Below are 15,303 nucleotides of genomic sequence, written 5' to 3'. Positions count from 1 at the left end.
TAAAAATGGTATTTATCGGGTGTTTGTGAACTAATGATCTGTTTATACAGAAGCCATGAAACAACATTCTGTATTTCCATCAGTATTATGCTGAATTCTTACAGGAGCAATGGGAAATTTGATTTGTTGACAAGTGTGTGTGTTTGAGGTATGCAATCCAAAACCAGTTCACTGAGCATATAGAAAGCACATTGCATCATCCTGCACTTAACATTTCTTGGAGTTGTGCAAATCTCATCAATCCTGGTATAGAGACTTGCAAATAAAGCTGTATATATTTAATTTTTTCCAGTGTGAAAGATGAAAATTCCCTGTCAGTTGAAGGTGGGCAAACACTTTTCTTATTATATTTGAATGCCCCCATTTTTGCAGAGGGTGTCGGGAAACGAGGAACATACCTATATGTGGCTAAAGTATTTACCTTTTTTAATGGATTTAAGGTTTTCTTCACACATGTTTAGGATGATTGAGAGCATTTCACATTAAGAGGTATGTAATCCATTTTAAGGTGCTTGCTATAATGTCAGAATTTGTCTTCAAGTAAGCCACTGTAGAGAACATTTATTTTCTTTCAGACTGTCCCGTTTTAAAATTTGATGTTTCCGAAGACATCTGGATTTTCTTAAAAAGCATCACCCTAATAAATTATCAGACCGCTTTTTTGTGATCAGACTGCAGTAACTCTTTGGCCGAGTGGTTGAGTGACCATGTGTTTTGAGTACAACTATTTGAGTATGCTGATCAACTCTGAGAGTGTATCTCACAGATAAAATTTGATTTACAATGGGCATGCTGGTTGGGCTGGCCAATCAGCGTGCACGTTTTGGAATATTAATGGGAAGGGTCATTGTATAATATTCCTTATATATTCTTTTTTTGGGCACATCCAGTTGCTGTCGGATTTTTATCTACTTCCGGTTTGATTTCCACTCCCTCTTGACACTGATGTGCTTCTGCTAAACGAAGCAGGGAAGTCATCTTAAACTACTTCTCCTCATGTTTTAAAACTTTCACTTTGTTTGGATCTGGTGTGGTCAGCAGATATGTATGCAAGCCCACGTTTGCAGATCTATGCATGTAATCAATTTCACAAGGCCCATACCTGTTTCACAACAAGGGGTATATATTATATATATATATTTATTTATTATTTATTTTATTTTATTTTATTTTACATTTGTTGACCGGGCTAGTCTAACTGGATATATGTCCATTTTCAGTAGAGGCCCGGGGAGATAAGCTCTAAGACAGAAACATGAAAAAGCAACAACAAAAAAAATGACTAAATAGCAACATTCATTATATACAATACATATTCCAGGTTAAAACAGAAAATTCAGCGAGGACAAAAAAAATCTTTATAGTGCAAGAATGCATATACAATACAACATACAGGTATAATGCATAAAAAGAAGAAATAAAATCAAAGAAGACGACAGGTTAATTGTATTAAAATAAAGAAAGTCCTCAGTAGAAAGTATTCACAGAGGTTGAACACAGTGTAGTTTTAGAGGGAGTATGTATTTATAGTCAAAAAGGAATATATAACAGTTCATGAGTAGTATAGAATATAGGCAGAGCTAAGTTTAAACAGATAGATGCCTAGTCACACACACACACGTGTGTATATGTATGTATATATATATATATATATATATATATATATATATGGACAAATTCTTGAATGTCTACACTGTGTACACAGACTGCATTCAATAACATCCCTTCTATATTTTTGGGCTGTCCGTTCACACAGAATGGTTATACTTTGTGTACATGTAGTCTATACTGTGTGGTAACCTTTATGAATCCCTTCAGTATTTAAGACTACAAGAAAATCAGTAGGAAAATTAAAATTAGGAGGAAGACTGTGGAAGTTCTGCTCATGCGGTCTGTTCACTCAGAACAGTGCACACACAGTGTAGGCATTCATGAATCTAGCCCTCAATCTTGGTATACACTGACTTTTGTATATCATTTGATGTGTGAAACATTTTTCTTGTTTTTCTGTCTAACTGTTCAAATAACTTTTAGGGATAGTCAGTCACACCAAAACTGTAAACTAAAACAGGAAGAGCAAATTCGTTTATAGTTTGGACTTTGTTCCTAGATGTCAGGGCTGTTTTCAATATTAGTTTATCGTCTGAAGTATTCCTTACTGAGTTGTATTCACATTTGTTGATATTTATTGCCAATCCTTCATCAATTCAGAAATATTTATGCACTCCTCCCTTCTCAGATTCCTCTGTCACTTTCCTGTCCCAGATTATATTTTTGGTGCTGCAGCTTTACTCCTTTAAATGTAGCTTTCACACATTTATCAGGACCAATAACATTTATATATCATCTGAGAAAGTTTTAACCACTTGCAGTTGTGCTTTCAGTTCATCTTATGAACTGTACAGTTTTAAGTCATCCACAAAAAGATAAGCGTTTACATTTGAATGTTTTCTGAGAGCCATATTATAACCAAGACCTAATCTGTAAAGTAGACAGTTTAACAGGTTAAGGGCAAGGCAGAACAGCAGCGGTGACAGAATCACCCTGAAATATATCCGCCCTTTGAATTTTTATCCCATGGATAATAATTTGCCTTTTGTCATGACTTAATTGCAAAGTGGTTTGCTACTGTGTCATGGTCACTGTAATGTAATTGATCAATGTATGATGTATCTCTTAACATCTGTAAGCACTCCTTTGTTAGGTGGTGTTTTTTTTTTTAATCTATTCATGCCATACTTAGATTCTTACACTTTCATGCAATCCTTCATTATGACTGTATTTAGCAACAAATGATCCGTTGTTCCATATGACTTTCTTTTGTTACATGGCCACGACTGAGTTTTCTTCTAAATGACTATGAACTCTATCGGCATCAGGTCCAGTATATAGTTTGCACATTGTTGGAAAGCATGTTATTGGTCTGAAGTTTGTAGGATGGCATGTAGCCTCACTCTTAAGGTGTATCATTTTTTTTTAGCCAGGTTGGTGTCTGTTAGGGTGCACCTGTACGTAGTTTGTTAACCAGACATTAGGTACTGTATCTAGGCCTTGGGGTTTTCCAGTTAGGAGCTATTCTTAATTTTGTTGCAATTTCTCTGGTCATTATTACTTCACCCCTGTACACTTGAACTTCTTAATTGTTTCTTTTACTTCTTCTTTCCATTAAGCATTTTTATGTTTCACTGGGTCTTTATAAATATTTCTCCAAAATGTTGTCTGTCTTCTTTCTTGCTGGTGATTCATTTTGTTAATTGACAATAAAACTTTTTTTGGGTCATCAGTGAATTGCTTATTTTGTACTTTTCATTTAGTTTATGTGCATACCTTCTAAGCTTTTCTGCATGTGCAGATATCTTTAGTTTGTTTGCAGTAGTGTATGATAGATCCTGGTCTGTTCTGATACTGCATGTTGCTTTTATCACATTTGTCTTTATAAGTATTTTCGTTAATCCATTATATTTCCTATACTGGAGCAGTGACACTTCTTGTCTTAATTGATTTATAGTTTTCTTTATTCGATACAACGCCTTATACTGAAGTTTTTCCTTAAATAACTATCGGTGCAACCATTTCCAATCCTCTGCTGCTGTAGGGGTAACTGAGCAGCATTGCTTTATTGGTTTAATTTAGACCACACAGACTACACACAGTATACCTCCCACTCAGTCTCTGGGCTAACAGCACAGTCCATTCAAAAATCCAGTCAAATGAACCCATTTCTTTCCCTAAGAGAATACATAGTAAAGACCTGCTATCATGAATGGGCAGTTTTCCAACATCTCTCTGGCCAGCCTGATGGACATGGGCACCTGAGGCAATGTAGCAGTTGTCATATGTATACTGAGAACCACCTACTCCTGAAACAAACTAATAATGTATGTGAAAAATGTAGCTGTGCTATGGAACTGGAGACAAGACTCTCACATACAGAAATATCTAATGCCAAACAGGTTGTCACCACCCACACATCACTTCCTATACTTAATAAGGACTTGACACATACCTTCACATATGCGGAGGTACTCACTAGTAATTTACCAGAAACACAGAGGCGTATCAAATGCTGCCTTCAGAAACCAAAGAAATAAAGCAAACATCAACTACAACACAGTAACACTCACTGAGCCCCTAAGGCGTATGGCAACAAAATCAAATGTTTTGGTCATAGGTGACTCAGTAGTAACATACACGGAAGTCCCCTCCCCCCCAGGCTGGATATGGAGACAGTTAAGTTACGTGTCAGGTGCTAGAATCCATCAGGTCACTCAAGTCACTCAACCACAAGTACCAGTATGAATCTGTCATAGTCCATGTGGTTGTGAATGACCTGAGATGTACGTCCCTGGAATATATGAAGAGAAAAATCACTGAGCTTTCAAATCATGTGACACAGGCAGGTATGAGCCTGGCCTTTTTTTTTCTTTTCTTCAAACACATTTATTGAATGATCACTTGTGACGCAGGCAAATTTACATCGATATAAAAAGTATAATCAAACTATAATTATCATAAACATTTTACTTCAGATATATTGCTATTATGTATCATATAATCTAAACAACATTACATAAATTATTCATTTGGTTTCTACTTTTTTTTAAACAAGAAACCTCTTTATTAAACCATCACTTACTACATAGACAATCATACATTTATAGAAGTTCAAAATCACACCAACACAATCCTAGTTGCAAGCATTTCACACTGCAAACCATACCGAGACGCTCCCAGTTGCAAATATTATACATCACTTGTAATCTACCCAATCTTTTTCTGTCAGGTAGTTACACAGCTCAGTCCTGCCACCTTTTAAACCTCATTTCTCCCTTGTATGTATTGTTCCCACAATTCCCATTTTTTACAGTGTAGTTTGCGGCCTACCCTTTTCTAACAATCTCACTTGCAATTGTTTTATCTGTGTTACTATAGTCACTACTTCTAGTATAGTTTTAGATTTTGGTTTCCATTTTCTAGTAATTGTTTTTTTTTTTTTTGCAGCACCCATCATTAGAGACAGCAAGACCTTACCATGCCTAGGCAGCTCTGGTTCTGAATCATAGCTCAGAAAAATCATCTCCTTCGTCAGACCAATCTGCCCACCCAGCATCTCCACAGTGCATCCCCCAGGGAATTCTTAATGTTTGCCACTTCACAGCACTCCCAGAAAATGTTTCTAATTACCTCTTTTGAGCAGCAGTTTGCCATCACCAAGGGTGATGCCACAACACACAAAATGATTGACTTTAAAAGGTTGGCTTAATTTCTGATGTCAGTCCAAGGAGATCCAATATCTGTCAGCCTTGGGAGGACATGGTTAACAGACTACACCAATTTGCCAGAGTATCTTCTCTAGATTTTTGGATCCTGACATTAGCCACCCATGTTGTGCCTTTTTTAGGCAATATCAAAAGCATTGTCAAAATAACCAACCTCCCAACATAACAGAATCTTCTAAGGATGAACAGAAAGTACTGCTGCTAAATGCTAGGAGTCTAAACAAGACACTGCACTCCCTGGAAACACCCCTCACATTGGAAGATCCTCCTGTCTGTGTAGTCATTGAGAATGTGGTTCAGAGCTGTGGAAAGCAACCCCAACCGTGCCTAGTTGCAATGCCTTCCATATGTTCAGACCACAAACTGAACAGGAAAGAACCAAAGGAGTAGGTGTATCCATCTTCATTAAGGATAAGTACACCTCCAGACTAGTCAAATAGTACGTCTCTCTCAAGCTGCTCCAAGTCCAATTAACCATAGGCAAAATTCCCTACCGCATCTTAGCTAGGTGTAGGTCCCCACAATGAACAAGGAAAGGCATACCAGGTGCCAGGACTTACTAGAGTCACTTATCATGCAGCCCAACACCTTACTCTTGGGTGATTTTAATTATCCTACCATTGACTGGGGAACAAACATGACTTGCAGATGTGCTGGCTCAGAGGTTCTTGGACTTTCTCAGTGCAAATGCCCTAGATGAACAGACACAAGTACACACATTTCCAATCAGAAATCAGGTTGATAATTGATTACTTGTAGGCTGCCTTCCTACCCCCAAAATCACCGCTTTGTAGTTGGGTATATTCCTGATGTTTGATTTTGATCACACTCACAAGGGGCTCAAATATTCAGGACAGTAGTGCTCACTAACATTGGGGAAGCGTAGCACCACACTCCACCCCATGTGATGTCCTCATTAGTGAGACCCCATCAAGCTCAAAAATGCTTAAGAATTTTTCCAAGACAAAATATTTTTATTTATTTATTTGACATTTATTTACAGGGATACTCCAACTGGGTCAAGAAGAACCCATTTTCAGAGGAGGCCCTGGGAGAGAAGCTCCAATTGCAGACTTGTGAGAGATGCACTTGCATCACCAAATTGGAAGCTCTGCACTCTCCAGCCAAGACCAGACTGGCTGGTCAGGAGGAGGTCAACACTTGCACCACACCACATGGAATACACAGCCCTCCAGAACACCCACCATCATATATCTCACATAAAAACACAAACGACACACCCACCTTCACGGAGAGTCTCTAGAAATCTACCCAAACAGCAGAGATCTCCAAGACAGAAACGCACTCCACCACCACAACACAGCACAAACCACAGGACATGCAGCTCACCTCCACAGTGTGCCCCTCAACCTAAAGCTAAATACCTTGCCCAGTACACTAGTCATAGGTGACTCTATAGTTTGGCACACAGATATCCCACTCACTAGGTTGAATAAGGAGAAGGTAACAGTCAGTGGTCTGTCAGGTGCCAGAATCCAACATAACACATGCACTCAGGTCACTCGACAAGTACAAGTATGACTCTATCATTGCCCATGTGGGTGTGAATGACCTGAGATGCAGATCCTTCTCGGATTATGTGGCCCAGGCAGGTATGACCCTAGCCCTGAGCAGTATCCTACCGTCATCCAGAATGATACCGCAGTATAAACAAAAAATGATTGACTTCAACAATTGGCTAAGTTTCTGGTGTCATTCTAAGGGGATCCAGTATCTGTCTGCTTGGGACGACATAATTGACAGACCTCGATGCTTTGCAGAGATGCCCTGCATCTGTCACCTCTGGGTTTCCGGGTACTGGCTAAGGCTCTTGCCACCTCTACAGTGCCTTTTTTAGGTGGTGTTCCAAAGACCAAATTACCACTGTAACAGCTTTAAATAAATGCAAGCTGAGAGTCATGCTGCTCAACGCTAGAATTCTAACTCTCAAGATGCACTCACTCGAAGCACTGTTCAAAATGGAAAACCTTGACATTTGTGCTGTAACGGTGACCTGAATTAAAGCACCAGAAAGCACCCCTGCGCTACCAGGCTGTAACTCATTCCACACCTTTTGGCCCCAAAACATGGACCACAGCTCCAAAGACGGTGGCGTCTCCATCTTCATAAAGGATATGTACACCGCCAAACTAAAGTAGCCCAGCATAATGCATCTGAGATACTTCAGGTATGACTAACATTGGGTAAGATGGCGAATCAGGTCATAGCCTGCTACAGGTCCCCAACCATGTCTCTAGACTCTCACTCCACGTTCCTAAGCACCCTGGAATCTATCAAGGTCAAACCCAACACTCTCGCACTAGGAGACTTCAACTACCCCTCCATCAACTTTGAGAACTACTCAAGCACCAGTGCAGTGGCCTAACGCTTCTTGGAATTCATCATTTCCAGTGCCCTGGAGCAGCTCATTCTGACCCCCACTAGAGGAAGCAGCATCCTTGACGTGGTTATTACTAATATGAGTGACCATTGCTCTACACCAGTAGTCAAGCTCTCCCTGGTCAGATCTGACCATAAAATAATCACCATGGATATAAACATCTCACCCACACCTCCCACAACGGTAACCGCCTTGAAATAACTTCTCCAAAGCTGACTTTTGGCTCCTAAAACAGAGGTGGCTAACGTCATGGCACCCATGCCAATGGAAAATAGCTGCGTGACTCCCGAGTCATACACCAGTGCACTGTACGGACATGTACATAAATGCATGGAACTAGCAGTACCCAACAGAACCAAGATGCCCTCCTTCAAAAAAAAAGGAAGCCAATCTGGTGGTCCCCTGCCATTAATAAACTCTACAATAGAAGGCAGAAACTGTTGCAGAAAAAAGTGAAGTCCCAAGACTGGAAAAACTCCCTTATTAGCCTCAACAAAAAGTTGAGATCCCTCATCAAATCCCTTAAAGCCAATTATGAAGGCAGAATTGCACCAGACACTAAAAGCAATCACAAAGCATTCTGTAGATGTCCATCGTGTTTCACTGTTGCAGTCATTACACTTGGGTTATCCTACTAGCAGGCTACCCGCAGTCGGCCTGAATTCCAAAGTCGTGGTCCGGCGTCGGTTGCTGTCGCCTCTTCCCTGACGTCAGTGCGCCAGGGGTATAAAAGATGCAGCCGATGCCATTTTCTTCAGTCTTTCTTGCCGCGCGGTGCCCGAAGCAAAAGCAGTTCGCAAGTGCTGGTCGGCCGACTCCTTGAGATTTTCTAAATTGAATTTCAGATCCGAAGTCTTCTATAAAGCTAAGTACCCCGTTGGGGAAATTTTCTTGCTCCAGACCGATGTCAGAAAAAGTTAACAATTGTATTTTGTGGGAAGCAAATACCTCATAAGGATTTTCATTCTTACTGTATTCCTTGCCTAGGCCCTGACCATGGCGTTGCTAGTTGTCTGTTTTGTGCTAGATTTAACCAACGCACTATTAAGCGTCGGTACGATTTTGCTTTTCATTACTTTGGCCAAAGGTTTAACTGTATAATGCCGTCGGAACAACCGATGACCAGAATTCATAAAAAGTGCAAGGAGAAAGAAAAGGACAGGCATCCGAGGTCCAAACTCGACAAAGCCTCTTCTAGGCCAGTTGCCGGTGCTCAGTGAGGCGCTTTCGCAGCCGTGACACCCATTACCTCAGAGCCACAGGCCGCCTCCGACTCCCACGTGGAGACAACTAGGCCTCTGGATACTCAAGGTATTGGGCCTTCGGAAACTAATCCCTCAGATGGTTCCAGAGCCGCTGAGCAGGCATCGGCTTCTGACGGTGCTTTCAGACCTACACAGCTTTATATCAAGCCAACTTCAGCATCCAGGACAAAGACTAAAACAGATGTTCATCGTGTTACACTGCTGCAGTCATTACACTTGGATTATTCTGCCGTCGGGCGGTCCCTCAGTCGGCCCGAGTTCCAAAGTCTTGGTCCGGCGTCGGTTGCTGTCGCTTCTTCCCTGACGTCAGTGCGCCAGGGGTATATAAGGTGCAGCAGACGCCATTTTCTTCAGTCTTTCTTGCCGCACGGTGCCCAAAGCAAAAGCAGTTCGCAAGTGCCGGTCGGCCAACTCCTGAGATTTTCATTCCGAATCCAGAACCGAAGTCTTCTACAAAGCTAAGTACCCCGTTGGGGAAACTTTTTCTTGCCTCAGACCGATGTCAGTAAAAGTTAATAATTGTATTTCTTGTGGGAAGCAAATACCTCATAAGGATTTCCATTCTTATTGTATCCCATGTCTAGACCCAGACCACGATGTCACAGGTTGTCGGTTTTGTGCTAGGTTTAACAAGCGCACAATTAAACGTCAGTTTGATTTTGCCCGACATTATTTTGGCAGAAAATTCAGTTACACCATGCCGTCAGAACAACCGACGACCGGAATTCTCAAAAAGCGCAAAGTCTATGACAGGCATCCGAGGCCCAAAACTGACGACGAAGCCTCTTCTAGGCCAGTCGCCGGTTCTCCGGTTTTCAGCGAGGTGCCTTCGCGGTCCCTGACTACCGCTTCTTTGGAACCACAGGCCGCCTCTGACTCCACGTGGAGATGGCTGGGCCTTCGGATGCACCAGATTTACAGCTACAGAGACTATCCCTTCAGAGGGATCCGGAGTAGCTGAACAACCCGCAGCTTCAGAGGGTGTTTTCAGACCTACTCAGTTAACCATTAAATCTTCTGCTAAATCTAAAACCCCTTTAAAACCTAAGAAACAGCTTCTACATTCACCAGGACAGGCCTCCATGCCTAAGAAACAAATGCTCAAAATGGCCGAAGACCTAATTACTCTGATCAGGGGATCCCACCCTCCTCCTGATAAAAGGCCTAGACAGGATGCAGACTATGACTCATCCGACCAGGTGTCCATCTCTTCAGATTCATCCTCAGACCAAGGATACTCTTTATCCACTTATGAGGATTCTGATGCTGAGGAATCAATTTCTTCAGCCTCTCCACCAGAGGACTACTCCTTTGGGGAAACCTTGCATACCATAAGGGAGCATTTCCATTGGGAGGGCCAGGATTATTCAGAATCCAAGAAAAGGCTCAGAGATTTCCTTTTATTACCTCAACACAGACCCCTAGCCATTCCACCAGTGTTAGATATTGTGGATGATGTGTACTCCGAATCCAGTTTAAATCCTGATTCTTTACCTCCTGCTCCAGTTAAGCCAGACAGATGCTGCAGAGTCCCTGACACTCACAAATTTCTTTATAAAAGTCATGTTGCTGACCCTGAAACTATTTCCCAGGGTCCCAAAGGGGTAAAGGCCTCTACAGCAAAAAATCCAGTCCCCTGTGACAGAGATTCAAGAGCATTAGACAGATGGGGGGAAAAGTATATACATCCGCAACTTTAGCAATGAGGGCCTTAAATTGCCAGTTTCACATGCTTAAATATCAGCAATATTTGATGTCTCATTTGAAACAAAAAATGCTTCCAAATTCAGATCTTCCTAACTATAAGGAAATGCAGGATTTATTGCATGCAGCTGAACAAGTGGGAAAACATACTTTGCAATGTGGTTTTGATTCATTAGAGGTCTCCTGTAGAGCAGCAGTTACAGGGTCTGTCATTAGAAGACATGCTTGGTTAAAAGAGCAGACTTTACCAGATCATGTTAAAGCAAAACTATTGGATGCACCTTTGCAGCAGGATGTTTTATTTGGAGTTAATGCAGAGAAGGTATTAAAGAAAATGGAGGATAAAGCAAAATCTATGCAAATGGATAAGGATTTTTTACAGGTTCAGCCTCCTTGATTTAGCAGAAATTGGCCAACAAAAAAATTGGTCCTTTCCAGTATCAGACAGACTTCAAAGGGGCAGGTACAGATGTCCAAGAGGCAGAGGTCAACCACAAGGTACTTCGACAATGGGGTGCTTCAACCCAGAAAGAAGGGGAAGACAGGCCTCAACCTTATAAAAAACAGTCCCAATGACTTCCCACTACAGCTGCCAAACACTTCTCTCTTGGCAGCCCCCTTGGGGGGGGAACTGGCACTTTTCAGTCACAATTGGCATATGATCACCAAAGGCAAATGGGTTCTCAATATTTTATCTCAAGGTTACAGGTTCCTCTTTCACACTCTGCCAAGGTTAAAAGGAATGCCAAATCTGCCACCAAATCAATGGGCAGAGGCTCAAAGACAAATTACAGCACTCATGGACATGACAGCTATTTAAAAGGTACCAACACAGGAGCAAGGACAAGGATTTTACTCAAGACTCTTTCTGATTCCCAGAAAGGACAAAGCCTGGAGGTCCATTCTGGATCTTTCTTTTCTAAATACTTACCTGGATGTTCCAAAATTCAAAATGTTGACACTACAGCAGCTTCTTCCCATGCTGGGAAAGAAAGCTTGGCTCGTAACTTTTGACCTCAAGGAGGCATACATGCATGTCCCTATCAGACAAAATTGCAGAAGATGCCTCAGATTTTTAGCAGGTTCAATGCATTACCAATTCTCTGCACTGCCCTTTGGCTTATCTACTGTGCCCAGGGTCTTTACAAAATGCCTGGCACCAGTTATTGCATTTTGCAGACAAAAAGGAATTCAAATTTACCCATACTTGGATGACTGCCTTATTCAAGCAGAGAGCAAAGACATTCTTCTAAAGCATCTGGCGTTTGTAAAAACATTGCTAATTTGCCTAGGGGACACAGTAAACGAAAAGAAGTCAAAACTAGTGCCCTCTCAAGAGATAATATTCCTGGGTGCCAGCTTAAATACAACAGCCCAGATGGCTTATCTCTTGCCAGACAAGCAAGGACAACTGACTCAATATTTCCAGTTGATGGCAACAAAGACCCAACTCCCTGCAAGAAAAATTCTGCAGACCTTGGCTTACATGGCATCTTGCATACTACTAATTCCATATGCCAGGCTGCATATGAGGAAACTGCAATGGTACCTAAAGAGTGTCTGGTCTCAACACTGTCACAGTTTAGAAACAGTAATACCACTTATTCCTTGCCTTCAACAGGAGTTTCGATGGTGGGCTCAAGCGTGTCACCTCAACAAGGGACAGCCTTTCACTCAACCCTCAGCCAGGCAAACACCGACAACAGATGCTTCGGATTATGCCTGGGGAGCACACATGGCAGGAAAATGTATTCAGGCATGTGGCCCGCAGAACAAAGGCATCTTCACATTAATCAAAAAGAGATGCTAGCTGTACAAAATGCCCTTATAGCTTTCAAGGACCTTCTGCATCCAGGACAACTATTACTAAAGACAGACAACACCACAGTTATGTGGTACATAAACAAGCAAGGGGGCACTCATTCATATCCCCTCTGCAGACAAGCCATGACCTTGTGGAACACAGCTCTAACCTATCAAGTTCATCTGCAAGCACAATTCCTGCCAGGAGAGAAAAACACACTGGCAGACGACTTAAGCAGAAACATCATGGATCTGCATGAGTGGAAATTACATCTACAGATGTTCAGGATGATAGCACAAAAATGATGGAGCCTGGACATAGATCTGTTTGCATCCCCAATGAATTGCCAGCTACAGAAATTCTGCACAAGGACTTACCACCCACAAGCATGGAAAGTGGATGCCCTCTCATTCAGCTGGAAAAACCTACAAACATACGCTTTCCCACCACTGCCTCTCCTTTCAAAGGTACTCATAAAAAGCCAGACAAGAGAAGCCAAAGATGATCTTGATTGCCCCAGACTGGCTACGCCAGCACTGGTACCCAGTCTTAAAGAACTTAGCACAAGGTCCACCATGGATTTCGCCTCAAATCCCACAACTTCTGACTCAGCAAAACAACGGCCAGCTCAAGACTTTAAACCTGGCTGCATGGCAGATTCCGTAGTCAAGCAAGCAATGTCTCTCTCCAAAGCTGTTACGGATGTCATTCTGGAGGCCAGAAGGCCTAGCACCAGGAAAGCCTGTTCGGATAAATGAAGAGATTCTGTGCCTGGAACCAGGCTCACAGCCTTGACCCTCTTGTCCCAAATATTTCTCAGATACTACAATAATTAACTGAGATGCTGGACAAAGGCCTCTCCTTTTCATCCATTAAGATCCATGCCTCTGCCATCTCTGCTCATTACAACACAGACCCACCAATTTTTTTCTAATCCTTTGCTAAAACAGTACCTCAGAGGGGCTAAAAACATAAGACCCGCCCCATAGAGCTCCAACTTGGGACCTCAACTTCATCTTGGAAAAATTAACTTTGCCTCCTTTTGAGCCAGCAAACTCAGCAGACTTAATATATGTCTCTTGGAAAACTGCTCTGCTCCTGGCAATAACCTCAGCATGAAGAATTTCAGAATTACAGGCACTAATGGCAGTGGAACCTTTCATCATTTTCCTCCAAGACAGGGTGTCTTTAAGAACAAACCCTACTTTTATGCCAAAGGTGGTATCAAGTGTGGCTTTAAACCAAGCTATTCACTTGCCAACTTTTTATCCAAATCCACAGAATAAAGGGGAGAGACTACTGCATTCCTTGGACATACACAGGCAGTTATGCTTCTACTTGGACAAAACGAAAGCATTCAGGAAAACTGAGCAATTGTTTGTAGCATATGCTGCAGGAACGCAGGTAAAAGCCATTTCAAAACAGACCATTTCAAAATGGATAGGGCACTGCATACGTTTCTGTTATACACACCATGGGAAAACTGTACCTAACAGCATTAGGTCTCATTCCACCAGGGCAACAGCCACTTCAACTGCCTACCTCAGAGGAGTACCTACCAAGGACATTTTGGAAACAACGACTTGGAGTTCTGGACATACCTTCACCAAGCATTACCATCTGCCTCTTTACTCTAAATCCAGAGCTGGCTTTGCCACTGCAGTGCTACAGGGCCTTATAGCCACCCCTAATCCTTTATAGAACCAGCCACCCTACCTCAGCTTTGGGATTCTACCCAAGTGTAATGACTGCAGCAGTGTAACACTATGAACATAGTACAGTTTTGTACCTACCATAAATGTAGATGTTCGAATGTATACACTGATGCAGTCTAGGTTACCCTCCCTCCTTCCCCTCTTAATTGCTGGTACTTACCTAACCCTTCTACCCTTTGGGGAGTATTTGCTGGTAACAAAGTTTTTTATTGCTTTTCTTATGTATGTTTTATTAGCAATTTACATTGCCTACCTTTTTGGGGGCACCTGACATCTGGGGCAAGAAAAACTGAAGAAAATACCGTCGGCTGCATCTTATATACCCCTGGCACACTGATGGCAGGGAAGAAGCGACAGCAACTGACGTCGGACCAAGACTTTGGAACTCGGGCTGACTGAGGGACCGCCTGACGGCAGGATAACCCAAGTGTAATGACTGCAGCAGTGTATACACTCTAACATCTACATTTATGTTAGGTACAAAACTGTTCTTTTTAAAGACAAGGAAACAAGTACAGCATTCTCCAGGCAGACTTCCATGCCTAAGAAACAGATGCTCAAAATGGCCGAAGACCTAATTACTTTGATCAGGGGTTCCCATCCCCCTCCTGATAAGAGGCCTAGGCAAGATACTGAATATGATTCCTCTGATCAGGTTTCCATTTCCTCTGACTCCTCTTCAGAACAGGGATACTCTATTCCTCCCTATGAGGATTCTGATGCTGAAGAATCTATTCCTTCAGCTTCTCCTCCTGAGGATTACTCATTTGGGGAAACCCTGCATACCATGAGGGAGCATTTCCACTGGGAGAGCCAAGATTATTCAGATTCTAAGAAAAGGCTTAGAGACTTTTTTCTACTACCTCAGCACAGACCTCTTGCTATTCCACCTGTTCTAGACATTGTAGATGATGTATTTTCAGAGTCCGGCCTGTCTCCCGACTCTTTACCCCCTGCACCTGTTAAGCCAGACAGATACTACAGGGTTCCAGATTCTCATAAATTTCTATATAAAAGCCCTGCTGCTGACCCAGAAACTATTTCTCAGGGTCCCAAAGGGGTCAAGGCTGCTACTGCTAAAAACCCTGTCCCCTCAGATAAAGATTCTAGGGCACTGGACAGAGGGGGTGGGGGG

General features: G+C 42.2%; 1 protein-coding gene across 1 annotated transcript in view; it reads left to right on the top strand.

Moving 5' to 3' along the window:
• SPAG9 (sperm associated antigen 9) overlaps positions 1-15,303 on the top strand; it is a 2,484,778-nt gene that overhangs the window by 2,157,546 nt on the left and 311,929 nt on the right. The gene's annotated exons all lie outside the window — the stretch shown is intronic.

The sequence above is a fragment of the Protopterus annectens genome, chromosome 10.part0, assembly GCF_019279795.1.
Source record: "Protopterus annectens isolate FY-2018-M chromosome 10.part0, PAN1.0, whole genome shotgun sequence".
Taxonomy (NCBI): domain Eukaryota; kingdom Metazoa; phylum Chordata; order Ceratodontiformes; family Protopteridae; genus Protopterus; species Protopterus annectens.
The sequence above is the reverse complement of the archived record's forward strand: the minus strand, read 5'-3'. Positions and strand labels throughout refer to the sequence as shown.